This window comes from Phyllobates terribilis, unplaced genomic scaffold, assembly GCF_046119375.1.
Source record: "Phyllobates terribilis strain yellow unplaced genomic scaffold, ASM4611937v1 Scaffold_8__6_contigs__length_399053987, whole genome shotgun sequence".
Lineage (NCBI taxonomy): Eukaryota > Metazoa > Chordata > Amphibia > Anura > Dendrobatidae > Phyllobates > Phyllobates terribilis.
In genome coordinates this window covers 349,732,075-349,753,566 of record NW_027362768.1, presented here as the reverse complement: position 1 = coordinate 349,753,566, position 21,492 = coordinate 349,732,075, and the positions used below count along the sequence as shown (strand labels likewise).

Here is a 21,492-nt window from a genome sequence, read left to right as displayed (position 1 = left end):
GAGCAGGCCGCACCACAACGGAGCGGGGCACCATCTTCCTGGACCGCAACCCGACACTTGGGGAGCCAGCAGGCCGGCTGGGCGGATTCCTGCCGCGGCGTGCATGCTGGCGGGGGGTTCCGCCGGCATGGTCACCAGACGCAGGGTCCCCTGAGGGGCTCCGCAGCCTGCGCCTGCTGCCCGTAGCCACCATCTCCGGGGAGAGCCTCTCGGGTGGCCGCGTCCTCCTGGCGGTTCTTCCTGATCCCGACGTGGATTCTTCTTCGCCTGCATTCCCCAGCAGACCAGACAGCTGGGCCTCGAGCCATCCTCCTCGCCTGGATCTTACTGCCTCCCTCAACCTAGCGACAAGGGACTCCACAGACTCCATGACAGCCAGAGAAGCGTCCCAAACGACTTGGAATTAAGGTAAGATTTTTTTTTTTTTAATGTTCCTCTGTTACTTTTTCCTATGCTCTTCTCCTCTGGACTAACAGTTTCCCGCACTTTTCCTTCTTATACCTCTCTTCCCCCATCTCCATCCCGTCCCAATGCCCGCCCTTCCTGACCTCTACCCAATCCCAATTATTGGGATTCAAATTACACCCTGCTGGCCCATCCCGGTCATGTGGGGCTTCCTTCTAGGTTGCCCTGCCTCCAGCCCCTTTCTTTATCTAAAATCGGCCCTGCACCCATTTAAATGGTTCCCGTCCGCTGCACAGACTGGGAGAGAGAGGGGAGACTATTTGTGGCTTATGTAGTGGCGCTCAGTTTTGTGGACATCGGAGGGAAAGTTTTCTTTTCATTTATGAAATTCAATTCATGTGCTAAATTTAAAAAAATAATATTAGTAACAATTCAACTTTATTTTAGTCCTTAGGTTATGGGTGAGGATCTTTTGGCAGAAAGAACAGAGGAAGGACAAACGGACACAAAAACCACTCAGACATTGGCCTCTTACATAATGCCGTCTGACGCCGAGTTCAGAGTCCAATGGTTTCAGAAAGCGACCACTTTCCTAATGAGCAGCGAGTAAAGATGATCAGCTCTCCGCCATCACTGACTGTCTGCCAACTGGAGCTTGTCCATCTCTAATCATTCCTGCTCAATGGGGGCGACAATATTTTAACTTCACAGTAATCCCTGACATCTTTTCGGAGTATATTGTATACATATATTTATATTTATACGGCTGGAGCACTTAGCAAATCAGATGACATGCAGGTAGCGTTGTGCGAGATACAGTATGCCGTCCTGCTTCTATCATTAGAGGGTCCTGCTAGAGAACAGCGGCCACACTATTATACTGTGTCCAGAGTTACAAGAGTCTGTCAGATGTGGACTGCTACGTTGCAAAAAATGCTTAATAAGTTATTTTTTTTCAAACTGGATTGATATGCAAAATATTTTTAATAAAATCATTTTCTTATACTTGCAGGGTTTCTGTTTATTCAGTAATGTTGTAGCTGTTTTCTCTCACGCTGTGGATGATTGTAAATGAATACAGTTTCCTACATAATCATTGCAGCGGATCAGTTAAAAACGGGTGCCGTATGTGTTGTAGCCACGGCCGGCATCACCACCCGGGCAAGTGCCTGGGCCCTGAGCGAGCAGGGGGCCCACTCACCCTCTGGGACACCAGCGCGCTATGGGGCCCATGAGTCGGCGGGGCCTGATGCCAGCGAATGGGCACTTGCACTGGGTCTTCCCCAGTGCTTTAAACTGTTTGCAATACTTACCTCTCCCTGTTCCTCTGCTGCTCCTTTGTCTTCTGCGTCTTCTTACTCTGTGACATCTCAGGGCAGAGGGCGCGATGACGTCACTACAGAGCGCCCTCTGCTGATCAGTCCCAGTGCAGAGAGTCGGAAGACGCTGATAAGACAGGCCTGCTTCCAGCAAGGAACGGTGAGTATTTGATTTTTTTTTTTATGTAAGGAGTATTATATGGAGCTCATTATGTATGGAGTATTATACGGGGCTCATTATTTATTGAGCAATATATGGGGCCCATTATGTATGGAGTATTATATGGGGCTTATTATCTATTGAACAATATATGGGGCCCATTATGTATGGAGTATTATATGGGGCTTATTATCTACTAGATGGTGGCCCGATTCGAACACATCGGGTATTCTAGAATAGGTATGCGGCCGACGGGGCGCAATTAGCAGAGCGGCGTTTAAATTTGGCGCCCAAATCGCTGATTGGTCGCATTCAGCAACCGCGACCAATCAGCAAAGCGGTGTTTAAATTTGGCGGCAATATCGGTGATTGGTCGCGGGCGGCGGCCGCGACCAATCTGCGAACCGTATTAGTGAGGACTGGAGAGCGTGTTTAAATTTGGCACCAAAATCGCTGATTAGTCGCGACCAATCAGCAGAGCGGTGTTTAAATTTGGTGCCAATACTGCTGATTGGTCGCGACAAATCAGCGAGATTGGCGCCAAATTTAAACAACGCTCTGCTGATTGGTCGAGGCCGGCGACCGCGACCAATCAGCAGAGCGATGCAGAGCGGGGTTTAAATTTGGCCCCAAAGTCGCTGATTAGTCGCGTCTGACGGCCGCGACCAATCAGCGATTTTGGCGCAAAATTTAAACAACGCTCTGCTGATTGGTCGCCGGCCTCGACCAATCAGCAGAGCGTTGTTTAAATTTGGCGCCAATCTCGCTGATTTGTTGCGGATGGCGGCCGCGACCAATCAGCAGAGCGGTGTTTAAATTTGGCGCCAAAATCGCTGATTGGTCGCGGGCGGCAGCCGCGACCAATCAGCGAACCGTGTTAGTGAGGAATGGAGAGCGTGTTTAAATTTGGCACCAAAATCGCTGATTAGTCGCGACCGCGACCAATCAGCAAAGAGGTGTTTAAATTTGGCGACAATACTGCTGATTGTCGCGGCCGATATTTAAATTTGGTGCCCAAATCGGTGATTGGTCGCGGGCAGCGCCAGCGACTAATCAGCGATTTTTAACACAAATGTCCGGACCTTTGTAACACCATGCGGATACTGTGGGGACATCAGCGGCTAGGGTGTGAAGGGAGGACCGGGGAGTGGCGCTGCGGGTCGGGATACTTCTGCTGCGAGCAGTCGCTCATGTCTCGGGTTCTCGCAGTGGAAGTATCCGCACAGGCAGCGGCGCTCCCCGGTCCTCACTAATACGATGCCGCTCCCCTACTCCTCACCAATACGATTCGCTGATTGGTCGCGCTCTCCGCACACGACCAATCAGTGATCTTGGCGCTAAAGTTAAACACCGCTCTGCTGATTGGTCGCGGCCGCTGCCCGCGACCAATCACCGATTTGGGGGCCAAATTTAAATATCGGCCACGACCAATCAGTACAGCGGTGTTTAAATGTGGAGCCAAGATCGGTGATTGGTCGCGGCCGATATTTTAATTTGGCGCCCAAATCGTTGATTGGTCGCGGGCACCGCCCGCGACCAATCAGCAATTTTTAACACAAATGTCCTGATCTTTGTAACACCATGCGGATACTGTGGGGACATCAGCGGCTAGGGTGTGAAGGGAGGACCGGGGAGTGGCGCTGCGGGTCGGGATACTTCTGCTGCGAGCAGTCGCTCATGTCTCGGGTTCTCGCAGTGGAAGTATCCGCACAGGCAGCGGCGCTCCCCGGTCCTCACTAATACGATGCCGCTCCCCGCTCCTCACCAATACGATTCGCTGATTGGTCGCGCTCTCCGCACACGACCAATCAGTGATCTTGGCGCTAAAGTTAAACACCGCTCTGCTGATTGGTCGCGGCCGCTGCCCGCGACCAATCACCGATTTGGGGGCCAAATTTAAATATCGGCCACGACCAATCAGTACAGCGGTGTTTAAATGTGGAGCCAAGATCGGTGATTGGTTGCGGCCGATATTTTAATTTGGCGCCCAAATCGTTGATTGGTCGCGGGCACCGCCCGCGACCAATCAGCAATTTTTAACACAAATGTCCTGATCTTTGTAACACCATGCGGATACTGTGGGGACATCAGCGGCTAGGGTGTGAACGGAGGACCGGGGAGCGGCGCTGCGGGTCGGGATACTTCTGCTGCGAGCTCATGTCCCGGGTTCTCGCAGCGGAAGTATCCGCACAGGCAGCGCCGCTGACATCCATGCGGCTAGGGCGTGAAGGGAGGACCGGGGAGCGGCGCTGCGGGTCCAATTGGTCGCGGCCGCTATTTAAATGTGCCGCACAAATCGTTGATTGGTCGCGGACTTGGCCCGCGACCAATCACTGATCTTGCGGCCAAAGTTAAACACTACTGTGCTGATTGGTCGCGGACGCTGCCCGCGACCAATCACCGATTTGGGCGCCAAATTTAAATATCGGCCGTGACCAATCACCGATCTTGGCTCCACATTTAAACACCGCTGTGCTGATTGTTCGCGGCCGATATTTAAATGTGGCGCCCAAATCTGTGATTGGTCGCGGGCAGCGTCGGCGACCAATCAGCACAGCGGTGTTTAAGTTTTGCGCTAAGATCAGTGATTGACGCAGGATTTCCTGGACAGACAGACAGACAGACGGGATAAGACAATTATATATATAGATTGAACAATATATGGGGCCCATTATGTATGGAGTATTATATGGGGCTCATTATCTATTGAACAATATATGGGGCTCATTATGTATGGAGTATTATATGGGGCTCATTATCTATTGAACAATATATGGGGCCCATTATGTATGGAGTATTATATAGGGCCCATTATCTATGGAGCATTATATGGGGCCTATTTTTTATGGAGCAATATATTGGGCCCACTATTTATGGAGCAATATATAGGGCCCATACTGTATGGAGCAATATATGGGGCCCATACTGAATGGAGCAATATTTGGGCTCCATTATTCTGTATGGAGCATTATATGGTACCCATTATGTATGGAGCAATATATGAGGCTCATTTTACTTTATGAAGCAATATATGGGGTCCATTATACTGAATGGAGCAATATATGGGGATCATACTGTATGGAGCATTATATGCGGTCCATTATTCTGTATGGAGCAATATATGGTGCCCATAGTACTGGATGCAGGACCATGTGCTGCCCATAATACTATATGGAGGACCATGTGGTGTCCATAATACTGTATGGAGGACCATGTGGTGTCCATAATACTGTATGGAGGACCATATGGTGTCCATAATACTGTGTGGAGGACCATGTGGTGTCCATAATACTGTGTGGAGGACCATGTGGTGCCCATAATACTGTGTGGAGGACCATGTGGTGCACATAATACTGTATATGGAGGACCACGTGGTGCCCATAATACTGTATATGGAGGACCACGTGGTGCCCATAATACTGTATGGAGGACCACGTGGTGCCCATAATACTGTATATGGAGGACCACGTGGTGCCCATAATACTGTATATGGAGGACCACGTGGTGCCCATAATACTGTATATGGAGGACCACGTGGTGCCCATAATACTGTATGGAGGACCACGTGGTGCCCATAATACTGTATATGGAGGACCACGTGGTGCCCATAATACTGTATATGGAGGACCACGTGGTGCCCATAATACTGTATATGGAGGACCACGTGGTGCCCATAATACTGTATATGGAGGACCACGTGGTGCCCATAATACTGTATATGGAGGATTACGTGGGGCCCATAATACTGTATATGGAGGACTACGTGGGGCCCATAATACTGTATATGGAGGACTACGTGGGGCCCATAATACTGTATAGAGGACTATATTGTCTGCACTGTGCGCTGGGAGGATTCGCCGGTTTCTGAGCTGTTGTAGACTTTACAATAGATATCACTCATGTAATGTGAGAAGTCAGTGAAATCTTTAGCATTGTACTATACCTATATTTCTGTGCATCATGAATCGTGGTAGGTGTGAAAGGGGCCCACTGAGACTTTTGCCCGGGGCCCATGAAATCCTGGAGCCGGCCCTGGTTGTGGCATCTATTTCTTTTTGTACTGTATGCATGAGTTTTAATGGCAAATTTCTTTCAAAAAACAGTGGGATAAACAGTCATCTGAACTTGTCCCTTAACTTACATTGGTCTGTGAGGTGATCTGAAAGCAGAAAATCCAATGCTGACTTCTATAACATTTGGGTTAACTTTCCCGCATTGGTCTCTACATAATCTGTGAATTCAGGGAACTGCTAGATCTGCAGCAGATAAGAGGGATTATATCAAAATGCCATCATGCAGACCAGCAAGTGACACATCGCTGGGATAAGGTCCTCTGCCCCGACTTGTTGCTTTTAGATTACATAGCAAAAACCTGATGACAGTTTCCCTGTAATAAAATATCAGAGCTTCTCACATGGGAAATACAGCGGGTGGCAGATACTGGCCTGGAATCCTGCAAATACACAGTACTGCCGTCGCCTATACAGTGCATTGTGAAAGGATTTGGCCCCCTTGAGTTAATACTTTGTAGTGCCACCTTTTGCTGCGATTACAGCTGCAAGTCGCTTGGGGTATGTCTCTATCAGTTTTGCACATCGAGAGGCTGAAATTCTTGCCCATTCTTCCTTGCAAAACAGCTCGAGCTCATTGAGGTTGGATGGAGGGCGTTTGTGAACAGCAGTTTTCAGCTCTTTCCATTGATTCTCAATTGGATTCAGGTCTGGACTTTGACTTGGCCATTCTAACACCTGGATACTTTTATTTTCTAACCATTCCATTGTAGAGTTTGCTTTATGTTTGGGATCATTGTCTTGTTGGAAGATAAATCTTCTTCCCAGTCTCAGGTCTTTTGCAGACCCCAACAGGTTTTCTTCCAGAATGGTCCTGTATTTGGCTCCATCCATCTTCCCATCAATTTTAACCATCTTCTCTGTCCATGCTGAAGATAAGCAGGCCCAAACCATGATGCTGCCACCACCATGTCCGACAGTGGGGATGGTGTTTTGAGGGTGATGAGCTGTGTTGCTTTTATGCCAAACATATCGTTTTGCATTGTGGCCAAAAAGTTCGATATTGGTTTAATCTGACCAGAGCACCTTATTCCACATGTTTGGTGTGTCTCCCAGGTGGCTTGTGGCAAACTTCAAACCAGACTGTTTATGGATATGACGCGCCCCCTGGGACATATTCCTTTTTGAGGGGAATACCCGGCACCGGATCAGATGGGGGGTTGTAGTCTCCGAGCGGCTGTGACCCGGCCCCGTGCCCAGGGCGTCAAGCTCAGTGTTATGTGGCAGTCCTACAGATGTTATTAAGAGTTCTTTTGTGTCGACTACGCCACCCGTTGTGATGCGGTCACTGTGGCCGCCGCTGCAGCAGGGTCCGCTGAGGCTGATGATGCAGGTGCAGCTTGTGATGATAACCCCCAACGGGAGGGGTATAGCCTCAGGGGGGACAGGTGCAGAGGATGGGGGTTGTGGTGGTGCAGTGCAGACGGCAGTGAAGACAGAGTCGGGTTATGCAGTTAAGGGTGTTTACTTACTGCAGATGTTGTACTGGTCACTCCAGCTCCGAGTGACCACCCGAGCCGTGCTGCGTCCACCAGGTCCTGGATCCAGCCAACCCCCAAACAAGTCCGGAGCGTGGCCCTGAGCTCTCCTTCTGTCCCGTTCTCTGGCCGTCCCCACCAGTGATCCACCTAGGTCCAGCTCCCTCGGGTCTTCTGTTGGGACACCCTTGGCCTTGGGTTCCCTGACCCTTCATGTGGTGTGCCTTCGGGGTGGATGTAGTGGGTGACCGTGGCAAACGCTGCCCACGGTCTCCGGTCTCTGGCTGGGGAATGTTTTTACCCCCACCAGCTTGGGTTCCGGTACCCTGATGCCGACTCTTCACCCGGGGTTTTAATTTGGGATCTTAGAGTCCTGTTCTTCTGTGCCTCTGGGTCTCTCTCTCTCCTCTCTCACTCTGGGTCTTTCCTTCTCCTCTGCTCCTGACTTGTTCTCTGCATCTGACCCTGTTCTTAGTTGGTGCCCACCTTATATACACCCTCTATGTGTGAGCTCAGGTGACCAGCACCCAATGAGCTCCTAACTTTACCCAGGCTGCTCCCCCTATCTGCCCCTACACTACTTGGGATGTACCACCCCCCTCCCACTCCAGCCAGGAACAGACTCGGTCGTACCTGCACATTTCTAAGTGGGAGTACCGTCGGTCTGCTCCTCGGAAATGGGATGTGTGTAGTGCATGCAGCCTACCGAGCTCAGATCCACACTCCATCCTTACCCGGGAGTGGAATATCACACCTCTGGGTTGAGGTGCAATACCCCTGTAGCAGCCGAATCCTCAGGGTGCTACATTCCCCCCTGGTAAATCACAGCACGTCCTCGGGCTGTAAGACATAAAACATCACCAAAACATACAAATTTTTATAAACATATAAAACATATAAAACATTATATATATATAAAACTTTTCATATAACATTCTCGTCGTCTCTTGTTTCTGGTTCCTCCTCCGGACACTGTGCAACGTGTGTCCGGGAAAAGTGCGACAGTCTCTTAGAAAAACTGGTTTTCCTATAAAACCGGTAGGGGGCGCTTTAGGACGCGCAACTATTTACAAGGGAAGTTGGCCGCTCTCAGTCCTCGGCCAGGTAAGGAGGGAAAGGGAATGGCTGCTCACAGTCCTCAGCCTGTGGGATTAAGGGTAAACGGGTAAACAGTTCACACTTGCTGGTCCCAACGGGGACTATATTAGCAGCAACAGTTTCAGTTTCTTTATACCCCGATTGGGTAACTTATTTACAGCACCTGCTCTGCCGCACTCAACGGCGTCTTCCTCCTGCTCTTTGCTTATAGCTGGTGGTAACTTCAGACCCGTCCGGGTCCTCTTGCTCCTCCTCCTCGCACCGCAACTCCTCCTCCGTCAGGCGGTGTACGTGGAGGGCGTAAGGTCCTTTGGCACACTTGTGCCGGGTAAAGGTGACCTCGTCCCCGATATAAAGGTCACGACCTCTGTGCCCCTCCGGCAGATGGGACTCAACGTCTCTGCGCGTTACAAAAACGTCGCCGGGGGTGTTGTGGTCTCTGATGAAGCCCCACCCATGCTGCTGGTTGAACTTGATCACTGTCCCGATGGTGCGGGGACAATGCGCTGCACGGGGGTCTCTCCTGGCCCGGCTCTTCTGCTCCGCGCTCCTTATCTGGGCTTGTTGTTCCCGGACCCGCCTCTCTCTCCGCTCCCTCTCAAAGACCTCGAGCTGCTGGCGGCAGCACTCTGCACGCTCCGCTGCGGCTGCCCGAGTCTCTTGAGTGAACCCCATGAGATCTTCTCCGGTGGGGTCCCACTCAAACTGCGCTTCTGCTAGCGGGGGCGAGATCCTCTTAACGGGCTTTGGAGCCGGGATCAGGGGTTCACACATGGGCCTTGCCCTCTTTTGGAGCTCTTGTTCGTAGTACTCCCTGGGCCAGACAAAGGGCTGCCCGTCCGGCCATGTGTGTTGGGCGAACAGATCTTCTCCCAGATGCGGCACTTTAGGTTTTATGGGCGCGGTGGTGGTGGCGCCCGGGTTGCCCAGGCCTTGCGGCCAGGCCTGGGGCACCTGGAAGGTGAAGGGCACCGTTAATACGGCGGCGCCCTGGGCTACCTGGCCTTGCGGCCAGGCCGGAGGCTCCGCGGAGGTAGGGGGCGCTGTTGGTATTGCGGCGCCCGGGGGTACTAGGCCTTGCGACCAGGCTGGTGGTACTTCCTGCTTGGTCACGCTCGGGGTCGAGGCGTGTGACGTCACAGGGGTCGCGGCGGCGGCTTCCGGTTGGGGCCTAGTCTGCGTCGGTGACATGGCGTTTTCGGGCACAGCAGGGGGACTTTCGGGCTCTGCGACGGGGAGCTGGGGCAGGTAAGCGGTGTCCCGGCTTGGGGTGTAGACGTCCCCTTTACCTGCCTCCATGCGTTCGGCTCCCTTCTCGGCGCCGTCTCCGGCCTTTGGTCCTCCCGCGCCATCCTCAGAGGCAGTCTGTTTCCTCATCTTGGCTGGCGTGCTCCGGGTCTTGGTTTCAGCTTGCTGGGCCATCTCCCGGCTCCATTCCGCCAATATCTCTCGCTGTACCCGGGCCATCCTCCGTGCGAGGCCCTCCAGGGCAGTTTGTGCACACTCCCGGTCTCGGGGGAGCTGTGCAAGTACCTCCACTAGGCCTAGCGGGGTCGTGGTGTCTAGCAGGCTCCTGACCAACGGGTCGGTGCTGCTCTGCTCTTCTTCCAGCAGGCTCCTGGCCAGCGGGCCGGTGCTGCTCTGCTCTCTGGACATCTCCGGGTGAGCTTCTTTGCTGCTCCTCTCCAGGCTTCCTGCCTCCGGGTGTGCTCGCTCCAGACTCCTCCAAGCGACACCCATCTTTGCTCTCTCCTTTCGTCTCCTCCCACTTCGAGGGCGGTCCCGGGGCAACTCGGTGACTGTCAGCTCCAGGGGTAGTTCTTTCACGCTGACAGACACCTCCAGCATCACAGTCTCTGTTGGTGGGGGCGGTTTCCACTTTTGGCGCCATTTTCTGTCCCGGCCCACGATGGGAGGCGGCCTCTTGCCCTCCTTTGGCACGCCCATAATGGCGTCCGCTGCTCTTCCAAGGCGGGAAATCTTCGGATTTGGCGGGAAGCGTCGCCCAGTGGCGGGAAACTCTGCAGATGGCGGGAACAAGCTGGAAATGGCGGACAATCGGCGGGACACGACCTGTGATGGGGTCCGATGGTGTGGACCCTCCGGAACCGGCGGGAGACTTCTTTCTGAGGTAAACTTGCACTTTTCTTCAGGCACGCAGTACCCGGGTGTTGCGGGCACGTAATCCTGCCGACTACGCCAAAGTTGACGCGCCCCCTGGGACATATTCCTTTTTGAGGGGAATACCCGGCACCGGATCAGATGGGGGGTTGTAGTCTCCGAGCGGCTGTGACCCGGCCCCGTGCCCAGGGCGTCAAGCTCAGTGTTATGTGGCAGTCCTACAGATGTTATTAAGAGTTCTTTTGTGTCGACTACGCCACCTGTTGTGATGCGGTCACTGTGGCCGCCGCTGCAGCAGGGTCCGCTGAGGCTGATGATGCAGGTGCAGCTTGTGATGATAACCCCCAACGGGAGGGGTATAGCCTCAGGGGGGACAGGTGCAGAGGATGGGGGTTGTGGTGGTGCAGTGCAGACGGCAGTGAAGACAGAGTCGGGTTATGCAGTTAAGGGTGTTTACTTACTGCAGATGTTGTACTGGTCACTCCAGCTCCGAGTGACCACCCGAGCCGTGCTGCGTCCACCAGGTCCTGGATCCAGCCAACCCCCAAACAAGTCCGGAGCGTGGCCCTGAGCTCTCCTTCTGTCCCGTTCTCTGGCCGTCCCCACCAGTGATCCACCTAGGTCCAGCTCCCTCGGGTCTTCTGTTGGGACACCCTTGGCCTTGGGTTCCCTGACCCTTCATGTGGTGTGCCTTCGGGGTGGATGTAGTGGGTGACCGTGGCAAACGCTGCCCACGGTCTCCGGTCTCTGGCTGGGGAATGTTTTTACCCCCACCAGCTTGGGTTCCGGTACCCTGATGCCGACTCTTCACCCGGGGTTTTAATTTGGGATCTTAGAGTCCTGTTCTTCTGTGCCTCTGGGTCTCTCTCTCTCCTCTCTCACTCTGGGTCTTTCCTTCTCCTCTGCTCCTGACTTGTTCTCTGCATCTGACCCTGTTCTTAGTTGGTGCCCACCTTATATACACCCTCTATGTGTGAGCTCAGGTGACCAGCACCCAATGAGCTCCTAACTTTACCCAGGCTGCTCCCCCTATCTGCCCCTACACTACTTGGGATGTACCACCCCCCTCCCACTCCAGCCAGGAACAGACTCGGTCGTACCTGCACATTTCTAAGTGGGAGTACCGTCGGTCTGCTCCTCGGAAATGGGATGTGTGTAGTGCATGCAGCCTACCGAGCTCAGATCCACACTCCATCCTTACCCGGGAGTGGAATATCACACCTCTGGGTTGAGGTGCAATACCCCTGTAGCAGCTGAATCCTCAGGGTGCTACAGATATCTTTGAGAAATGGCTTTCTTCTTGCCATTCTTCCATAAAGGCCAGATTTGTGCAGTGTACGACTGATTGTTGTCCTATAGACAGACTATCCCACCTCAGCTCTATATCTCCGCAGTTCATCCATAGTGATCATGGGCCTTTTGGCTGCATCTCTGATCACTCTTCTCCTTGTTCGAGATGAAAGTTTAGAGCAGTGTTTCCCATACTCCTGTCCTCACAGACCCCACAGGTCATGTTTTCAGGATTTCCATAGTATTGCACAGGTGAGAAAATTCCTGATGCCTTGATGATACTTACATCACCTATGCAATACTAAGGAAATCCTGAAAACACAACTTGTGGGGGTCCGTGAGGACTGGAGTTTGGGAAAAACTGGTTTAGAGGGACGGCCGGGTCATGGTAGATTTGCATTGGTCTGATACTCCTTCCATTTCAATATGATTGCTTGCACAGTGCTCCTTGAGATGTTTAAAACTTGAGAAATCTTTTTGTATCCAAATCCGGTTTTGAACTTCGCCACAACAATATCTCGGACCTGCCTGGTGTGTTCCTTGGTCTTCATGATGCTCTCTGCACTTGAAACAGAACCCTGAGACTATCACACAGCAGGTGCATTTATACAGAGACTTGATTACACACAGGTGGATTCTAGTTATCGTTACCAGTCATTTAGGACAACATTGGATCAGTGGATTCTAGTTATCGTTACCAGTCATTTAGGACAACATTGGATCATTCAGAGATCCTCACTGAACTTCTGGAGTGAGTTTGCTGCACTGAAAGTAAAAGGGGCCAAATAATATTGCTCGTCCCACTTTTCATTTTTTTTTTATTTTTTAAAAGTTTAAAATATCCAATAGATTTCATTCCCACTTGTTGATTCTTCCCAAAAAAATTTGAATTTTATATCTTTATGTTTGAAGCCAGAAATGTGGCAAAAGGTAGAAAAGTTCAAGGGGGCCAAATCCTTTCACAATGCGCTGTATCTACCACTCGCCGACCTCCCTCTGTGAGAAGCTGATGGTTATTAATTATGGAATACAATGTTTTATTATAGCGGTGAGTGCTGCATTCACTTCTTACACTCATTCATGTGGATTTGTCTGATTAGTGACCTGCACCAGCTTATATCATGGGGCTGCTCAAAGTATAACAATTTACCAAAAAGGTGTGGTCTGTTTATTTTCTTTTGGTTTCCATTTTTTTTTTACTTTTTTTTTTTTTCTTTACCTGGATCTTTCTGTAAAAAATAAATAAATAAAAAATAAAATATAGTCAACCTCTGGTATGCTCTACTACCATGAGATCCCCAGAATAAAGGCAGAATTTAATAAAGGGTTACACATTTATCCAAGACATTGAAAGTTACGGTTAAAAAGGTAAAAAGACTTTTCTTTTTTTGCAGCAAAATTGGCTACAATTGCCCAGCCAGGTTATATTTGCCCACAGCGTCGGACTGGGGAGACTGGGGCCCACCCTACAGCTAGATGCAGATACCTGTTAGCCGTTATCCCCGTTATAGTGGAACCTCGACTGTAAAACACAGGCGGCTCCTGCACATCTACTGTGCGCACAGCACAACTGGGATGGACAATTACGGTAGTTTGCATTAAAGGGCTTCTTTGGTGAAAACAAGTTATCACCAATCCATGGGCTCCTCAGGATTGGTGATAACTTAATGATCGTTTAGGTCCGTCCATTGGAAACCGCACTGATCAGAATTGGGAAGTTTTATCCCTGGCAGGACACTTTTATCCCCATTTTAAAATGCAGCGGCAGGTGGGATGTCTGACTGCAGATCCATTCATTCTCTTTGGGGCTTCCAGAAAAAAACAAGAGCAGCGCTCGCAGCCATTGAGGGAATGAATGGATCAGTGGTGAAGTCGCACATGCTGCTCCAGTCTAGTGGGGATAAAAGCTCCACATTCTACCAATCGGTGCGGGTCCCAGCAGTCAGACCCCCACCAATCAATACCTTATCACTTATCCTTTGGAAAGGTGATTACTTGTTTTCACAGTAGAATTCCTGTAAGTGCATATTGTTCCAAGTATTTAATCACAAATCTAAATAAAGATTATTCTCCTAATTAATATCAGAGAGAACAATTGACTGCTATACACAACACAATCCACTTTTTCAAGACCAATAATACCACATTCAAGGGAGAACTAACGCGACACTGTGACCAGACCACATATTACCAGCATAAAGCGACCGAATAATCCCACGTAGAAGGGAGAAATACAGCCACACCGTGACCAGACCACATATTACCACCACATAGTGACCGAATAATACCACATATTGTATAAGGGACAAATATTGCCACACCATGACCAGACCAGATTTTAGCAGCATATAGCGACCAAATTATTCCACATACAAGGGAGAACTAATGTCACACCGTGAGCAGACCACATATGACCACCACATAGTGACCGAACAATACCACATACTGTAAAAGGGAGAAATATCGCTACACCATGACCAGACCAGATATTACCAACATATAGCGACCAAATAATTCCACATACAAGGGAGAAATACCACCACACCATGTCCACACCACATAGTGACCAAATAATAATACATACAGGGATAAATACCACACCATGACCGGACCAGATATTACAACATAGTGACCGAATATTACAATACTGATCATTAATGAAATGTCCTCGGACGCACATTCAGTTGAAACCAGTGTGCCCCCTCTATGTCCTGCTCAGGGTCCTGCCAAGGACCCTGGCCCACCGGATAATCGTCCAGTGTCCCGGTGCTCCAGTCAGACCCTGTTTGCCCACAAAACTCATCCATTTAAATGTCTGATTTTAGAGTTTGCATTGTGTTCCTTTTCTTTGCTTATAAAAACATAATAATTATAGTCTTATGGACCTTTTCTGATGCTGATGGTTCACAAAAGAAATTTGAGACATGTTTGATTGTAATCTGATTTGCAGATAAAACTGGCCCATTCAAATGATTGGATTGTCAAAAAAAAGATACATTTGCATCCTTGTTCTGTATGTTTTTCACTGACTAATGTTAGAAGTTTGTAAATCTTCATCACTTTTTTTCTCTCATCAATAGGTGGCAGAAAATGTCATTTTTCAACATGAGGAGAGAAAACTTCCTTCCATCACTTTACCTGATGGGCCCATGTGTCAGATCAGCACAGAAGCAAATAGGCTGCAATTGCTCATTTTTAACTCCTCTTTAGCTCATAATGTGGAGTAACATTGTGTGGATCAGACACACAAAAACTCTGTTCAAAGGTCGGCTTAGGGTTTACTTCATGTACACACAAATTGCCAAAGGCAAATAGAGATCCCTTAATAAAGACCGAAATATAAAACATAACTTTTATTTTGATTATTAGATATAATAACGGAAAAGATAACACACACTTAAAACCACACAGTACTGGATGTTTCTGATAATTCAGCGCTGGGTTATATGAGCCATAACTATTAAAGTGCTTGTGCTTCTGTTATGGCAGTTGTGTATCGAGGGCTTATTTGTCTAATATATTATTCTTCAGAATAAATCACCACCAATAGTGAGTCCTCAATATAATCCTACTCGGTATACACTATTCACTTTATTATGAGGGCTTATTTATCAGGAAATTGGATAAAAGGGATTATGCTATACAGTACAGACCAAAAGTTTGGACATACCTTCACATTTAAAGATTTTTCTGTATTTTCATGACTATGAAAATTGTACATTCACACTGAAGGCATCAAAACTATGAATTAACACATGTGGAATTATATACTTAACAAAAAAGTGTGAAACAACTGAAAATATGTCTTATATTCTAGGTTCTTCAAAGTAGCCACCTTTTGCTTTGATGACTGCTTTGCACACTCTTGGCATTCTCTTGATGAGCTTCAAGAGGTAGTCACTGGAAATGGTCTTCCAACAATCTTGAAGGAGTTCCCAGAGATGCTTAGCACTTGTTGGCCCTTTTGCCTTCACTCTGCGGTCCAGCTCACCCCAAACCATCTCGATTGGGTTCAGGTCTGGTGACTGTGGAGGCCAGGTCATCTGGCGTAGCACCCCATCACTCTCCTTCTTGATCAAATAGCCCTTACACAGCCTGGAGGTGTGTTTGGGGTCATTGTCCTGTTGAAAAATAAATGATGGTCCAACTAAACGCAAACCGGATGGAATAGCATGCCGCTGCAAGATGCTGTGGTAGCCATGCTAGTTCAGTATGCCTTCAATTTTGAATAAATTCCCAACAGTGTCATCAGCAAAGCACCCCCACACCATCACACCTCCTCCTCCATGCTTCACAGTGGGAACCAGGCATGTAGAGTCCATCCGTTCACATTTTCTGGGTCGCACAAAGACACAGTGGTTGGAACCAAAGATCTCAAATTTGGACTCATCAGACCAAAGCACAGATTTCCACTGGTCTAATGTCCATTCCTTGTGTTCTTTAGCCCAAACAAGTCTCTTCTGCTTGTTGCCTGTCCTTAGCAGTGTTTTCCTAGCAGCTATTTTACCATGAAGGCCTGCTGCACAAAGTCTCCTCTTAACAGTTGTTGTAGAGATGTGTCTGCTGCTAGAACTCTGTGAGGCATTGACCTTGTCTCTAATCTGAGCTGGTGTTAACCTGTGATTTCTGAGGCTGGTGACTCGGATGAACTTATTCTCAGAAGCAGAGGTGACTCTTGGTCTTCCTTTCCTGGGGCGATCCTCATATGAGCCAGTTTCTTTGCAGCGCTTCATGGTTTTTGCAACTGCACTTGGGGACACTTTCAAAGTTTTCCCAATTTTTTGGACTGACTGACCTTCATTTCTTAAAGTAATGATGGCCACTCGTTTTTCTTTACTTAGCTGCTTTTTTCTTGCCATAATACAAATTCTAACAGCCTATTCAGTAGGACTATCAGCTGTGTATCCACCAGACTTCTGCACATCACAACTGATGGTCCCAACCCCATTTATAAGGCAAGAAATCCCACTTATTAAACCTGACAGGGCACACCTGTGAAGTGAAAACCATTTCCGGTGACTACCTCTTGAACCTCATCAAGAGAATGCCAAGAGTGTGCAAAGCAGTCATCAAAGCAAAAGGTGGCTACTTTGAAGAACCTAGAATATAAGACATATTTTCAGTTGTTCCACACTTTTTTGTTAAGTATATAATTCCACATGTGTTAATTCATAGTTTTGATGCCTTCAGTGTGAATGTACAATTTTCATAGTCATGAAAATACAGAAAAATCTTTAAATAAGAAGGTGTGTCCAAACTTTTGGTCTGTACTGTACATAGCAAGAGAAAACTGGTTCTATGTACAACTACACTGGTCATCCCGGTGTTCAGCCGTCTCTCCAGTCTCTATAGATAGAAAACTATTTGGATCACAATAGATATCTTTTCATATCCAAATGAGCCTTATTCGGCAATATTTGGTTTCATTCATTAGTGGGCAGTGAGGTAAATGCTTCTACTGCCGCCCTTGTATCTCATCTATTAGACTTATGAGCTGTAGCACTTATTTATCATTGTAGTGCTTTTCAATGGTCATACAATAGGGCTTCTTGTAGCATGCATTCTTACCTGTAGCAGCTACTCCAAACCATAAAATGTACTGATTTTTATCAATCCTACTACTATTATAAATGCGAAAGTTCGTGAGTATGTATGTTTGTTACTCTTTCACAAAAAAACTACTGGACGGATTTGCATGAAACTTTACAGTAATATAGATTATACATCGGAATAACATATAGGCTACAATTTGTAATGATTTTATGTAATTTTGGTTGTAATATAACGATACATGTCAATTAAGTTGGAAAAAAATCTGGCCTCTGAGAGCTCTCTTGGCGTACGCTGCCTAAACCGTTGGAGTTACACAAAGATGATGTACCGTAGAATTGTTTGTCTTGAATAGTTCTAAATAAAAGTCCGCGACAGCATATATCTACCTTTTATGTGGAAGCCACTATGACCAAAATTGTGAACCATAAATTTAATTAAATTAGATACTATTTTACAATGCACATTTTAGTATATTTATCAAACTTTTTAGTATATTTATCAAACTCTTATATACACACATACACAGGTGATATTTAAATGGCTGATTTACAGCAGTCAGAAGAGGTTGATAATACAATAATTTGCCCATAGTGGATCATTGTATAGGGAGGTCACAGTTGCCGCCTGTCCACAGTCAGAATACAGGGGTGATCATATACCGTGGCCAGGTACAAGTGTGGCACAGGGGGTTCACACAAGACCCCCAGGGACTGACATTTCCTAGAAACTTTGGCAGCTGTCAGTCATGAGCTCACCCTGATACATTACACTCTGGAAACAGCTGAAGGGAGAAGGATAATTTATGACATTTTCTCAGACTTAAAAAAAAAAAAAAAAAAATAGCCCAGAAAACAGCCCATATGTCAGGAACAGGTTACTAGGGAACTACACGTCCCAGCACGGCCTGCCCGCGCCCACAGCCCTGGGGGAGTGTGAGGCTTCCTCCTGCAGGTTGCCCGGGGGCACCGGGCCATCATTGTCCTCACACAGGGGGTCCCCGCCGCCATTGTCCCTCCACATAACACCGTATAATAAAACATGCGCTCACCTGCGCCAGCTGCTGCAGCCGGGAAAGTTCCGAGCGCCTCACCTGGGCGGAGGGGAAGTGACTCACACACGGGGAGGGGCAGTAACCTGAGCGCGGCTCCATGGAGGATGCACACACTGCAGCCTGACAGCACCGGCAGCAGCGCTACACAAATGGCGTCCTCCCCTCCTGTGTGCAGCACAGCCCTGTGTGTGTGCAGCGCAGCATGTCACCCACAGCACCAGCAGGCTGCTCTCAGCTCCCACAGAGCACTGGGAATGGTTGCTATGGGTAACCGTGCCACAGCTGCTCCTCATAGACCAGTCATATACAACTGATATCGTCTGTACAGCGATCGTAATATAACTAATTAGATTGTTTTAGTATTTTGTTTGAACTTTACTAAGTATCTATTTTGTAATTAGTACTTATAAAAATGCCGCGAAAGCGTAAGTCTAACATTTCGCAAAGCTCTAATAAAGCCCGAGCTATGAAAATAATTAGACGTGATGAGACGTCTCAACAAGCCGAGCAACGAAGGCTGAGCAGGCGGTGCGTTGTGCGGCACATAGAGCTGCAGAGACTCCAGAACAATCCCAAGCCCGACGTGAACAGCATGCGGAGTATCTGGCGTCTCAACGGGCTGCTGAAACTCAAGAACAGTCCCAAGCCCGACGTGAACAGCATGCGGAGTATCTGGCGTCTCAACGGGCTGCTGAAACTCAAGAACAGTCCCAAGCCCGACGTGAACAGCATGCGGAGTATCTGGCGTCTCAACGGGCTGCTGAAACTCAAGAACAGTCCCAAGCTCGACGTGAACAGCATGCGGAGTATCTGGCGTCTCAATGGGCTGCAGAGACTCAAGAACAGTCCCAAGCCCGACGTGAACAGCATGCGGAGTATCTGGCGTCTCAACGGGCTGCTGAAACTCAAGAACAGTCCCAAGCCCGACGTGAACAGCATGCGGAGTATCTGGCGTCTCAACGGGCTGCTGAAACTCAAGAACAGTCCCAAGCCCGACGTGAACAGCATGCGGAGTATCTGGCATCTCAACGGGCTGCTGAAACTCAAGAACAGTCCCAAGCTCGACGTGAACAGCATGCGGAGTATCTGGCGTCTCAACGGGCTGCTGAAACTCAAGAACAGTCCCAAGCCCGACGTGAACAGCATGCGGAGTATCTGGCGTCTCAACGGGCTGCTGAAACTCAAGAACAGTCCCAAGCCCGACGTGAACAGCATGCGGAGTATCTGGCGTCTCAACGGGCTGCTGAAACTCAAGAACAGTCCCAAGCCCGACGTGAACAGCATGCGGAGTATCTGGCGTCTCAACGGGCTGCTGAAACTCCAGAACAGTCCCAAGCTCGACGTCAGCAGCAAGCGACTTACATGACGTCCCAAAGAGCCACTGAAACTTATGAAATGGCCGAATCTCGCAGACGCACTGTTGCTGAAAGGGCAGCACAGCGACGTCAAACATTTACAAGAAATACATGGATATTGTTTAATAAAGCTGCATTTGAGTATGACGAGACTCTTGATTATGAAACTCACAAGCTTATAAAAATAGAAACAATGACCATAGATTGCAAATATTGCGGAGCTCTTAAGTGGAAAGAGGAAGCAGCAGGTATGTGTTGTTTGGGTGGGAAAGTAGCTCTTCCTTATATAGACGAGCCAGTTCAACCTTTAAAAGAGCTTTTCTCTAATGAAACTGATGAATCTCGCCTTTTTCTAAATAATATAAGAAAATACAACATGTGCTTTCATATGACGTCTTTTGGAGCAGATCAAATTGTCTCAATGCCAGGGTTTTGCCCGACCTTTACAATACGAGGACAAGTATACCACCGTATCGGTTCTTTAATTCCTATGTCCATTTCGCAACCACAATTTTTACAAGTTTATTTCATAGGTGGCGAGGAAGAAGAACAAATCAACAGGCGTACTGAGTGCGTGCAAAGCGTAGATAGAAACATAGTTAAAATATTACAACAAGTACTTCACGACCACAACATTTTGGTGCATGAATTTAAAACGGCTAGAGACAGAATGATCAATGACGATCATTTCAAAGTAGTGATTCACCCAGACCGTGTACCACGTGGTCAACATGAGAGACGATTCAATGCCCCTACTACAAATGAAATAGCTGCTGTAATAGTAGCGAACAAACTATGTCTCGGGACATCGTTGTGCAGCCGCGCGATGGCATGCTCACTAGGGTTCCCGATACACATAGATTCTATGACGCTCTCGAGTACCCAATAATTTTTTGGAAAGGACAAGAGGGGTACAGCATTGATATTCCTCAGATAAATCCAATTACCAAACAAGCAATGCCAAGCAAAAAGGTGTCCTGCAAAGATTTTTATGCCTTTCACTTGATGGTCCGTCGCAGCGATTTTAATTTGATGCTTAAGTGTAGGCTCCTACTTCATCAGTTTCTGGTCGACATGTATGTAAAGATGGAAAGTGAGCGCTTAAGGTTCATTTCTTTAAATAAAAAAAAACTGCGCGCAGAAAATTATATTCACTTGCAAGATGCAATAAGAAATGATGCGGATTTGGATCCAAATAACTTAGGTCAGATGGTGATTCTCCCGTCATCATTTGTAAATAGCCCGAGATACCTACACGAATACACACAAGATGCGTTCACATACGTACGTAATTATGGGAGGCCTGATTTATTTATTACAATGACTTGCAACCCCGCTTGGCCAGAAATCACCAAAGAGCTTATGGCTGGTCAAAATTCAACGGACAGACGTGACTTAACAGCTCGAGTATTTAGAATAAAAGTACAGAAGTTGGTAGCTCTACTTACAAAAGGTAACATATTTGGTGATATGCAATGCTTCATGTACTCGATCGAGTGGCAAAAGCGAAGTTTGCCTCATGTGCACTTACTGCTGTGGTTAAAGGAAAAATTGCATCCGAACCAAATTGACGAAATCATATGTGCTGAGAT

At 48.3% G+C, this 21,492-nt stretch overlaps 1 long non-coding RNA gene across 1 annotated transcript in view; it reads left to right on the top strand.

Annotated features, from left to right (window-relative positions):
* LOC141156559 (uncharacterized) overlaps window positions 1–15,250 on the top strand; it is an 810,169-nt gene extending 794,919 nt beyond the window's left edge. Inside the window, exon 3 of the long non-coding RNA XR_012247670.1 lies at window positions 15,022–15,250. This is a non-coding gene — a long non-coding RNA (uncharacterized lncRNA). The remainder of the gene's footprint in view (window positions 1–15,021) is intronic.
* Window positions 15,251–21,492: the final 6,242 nt, after the last annotated feature.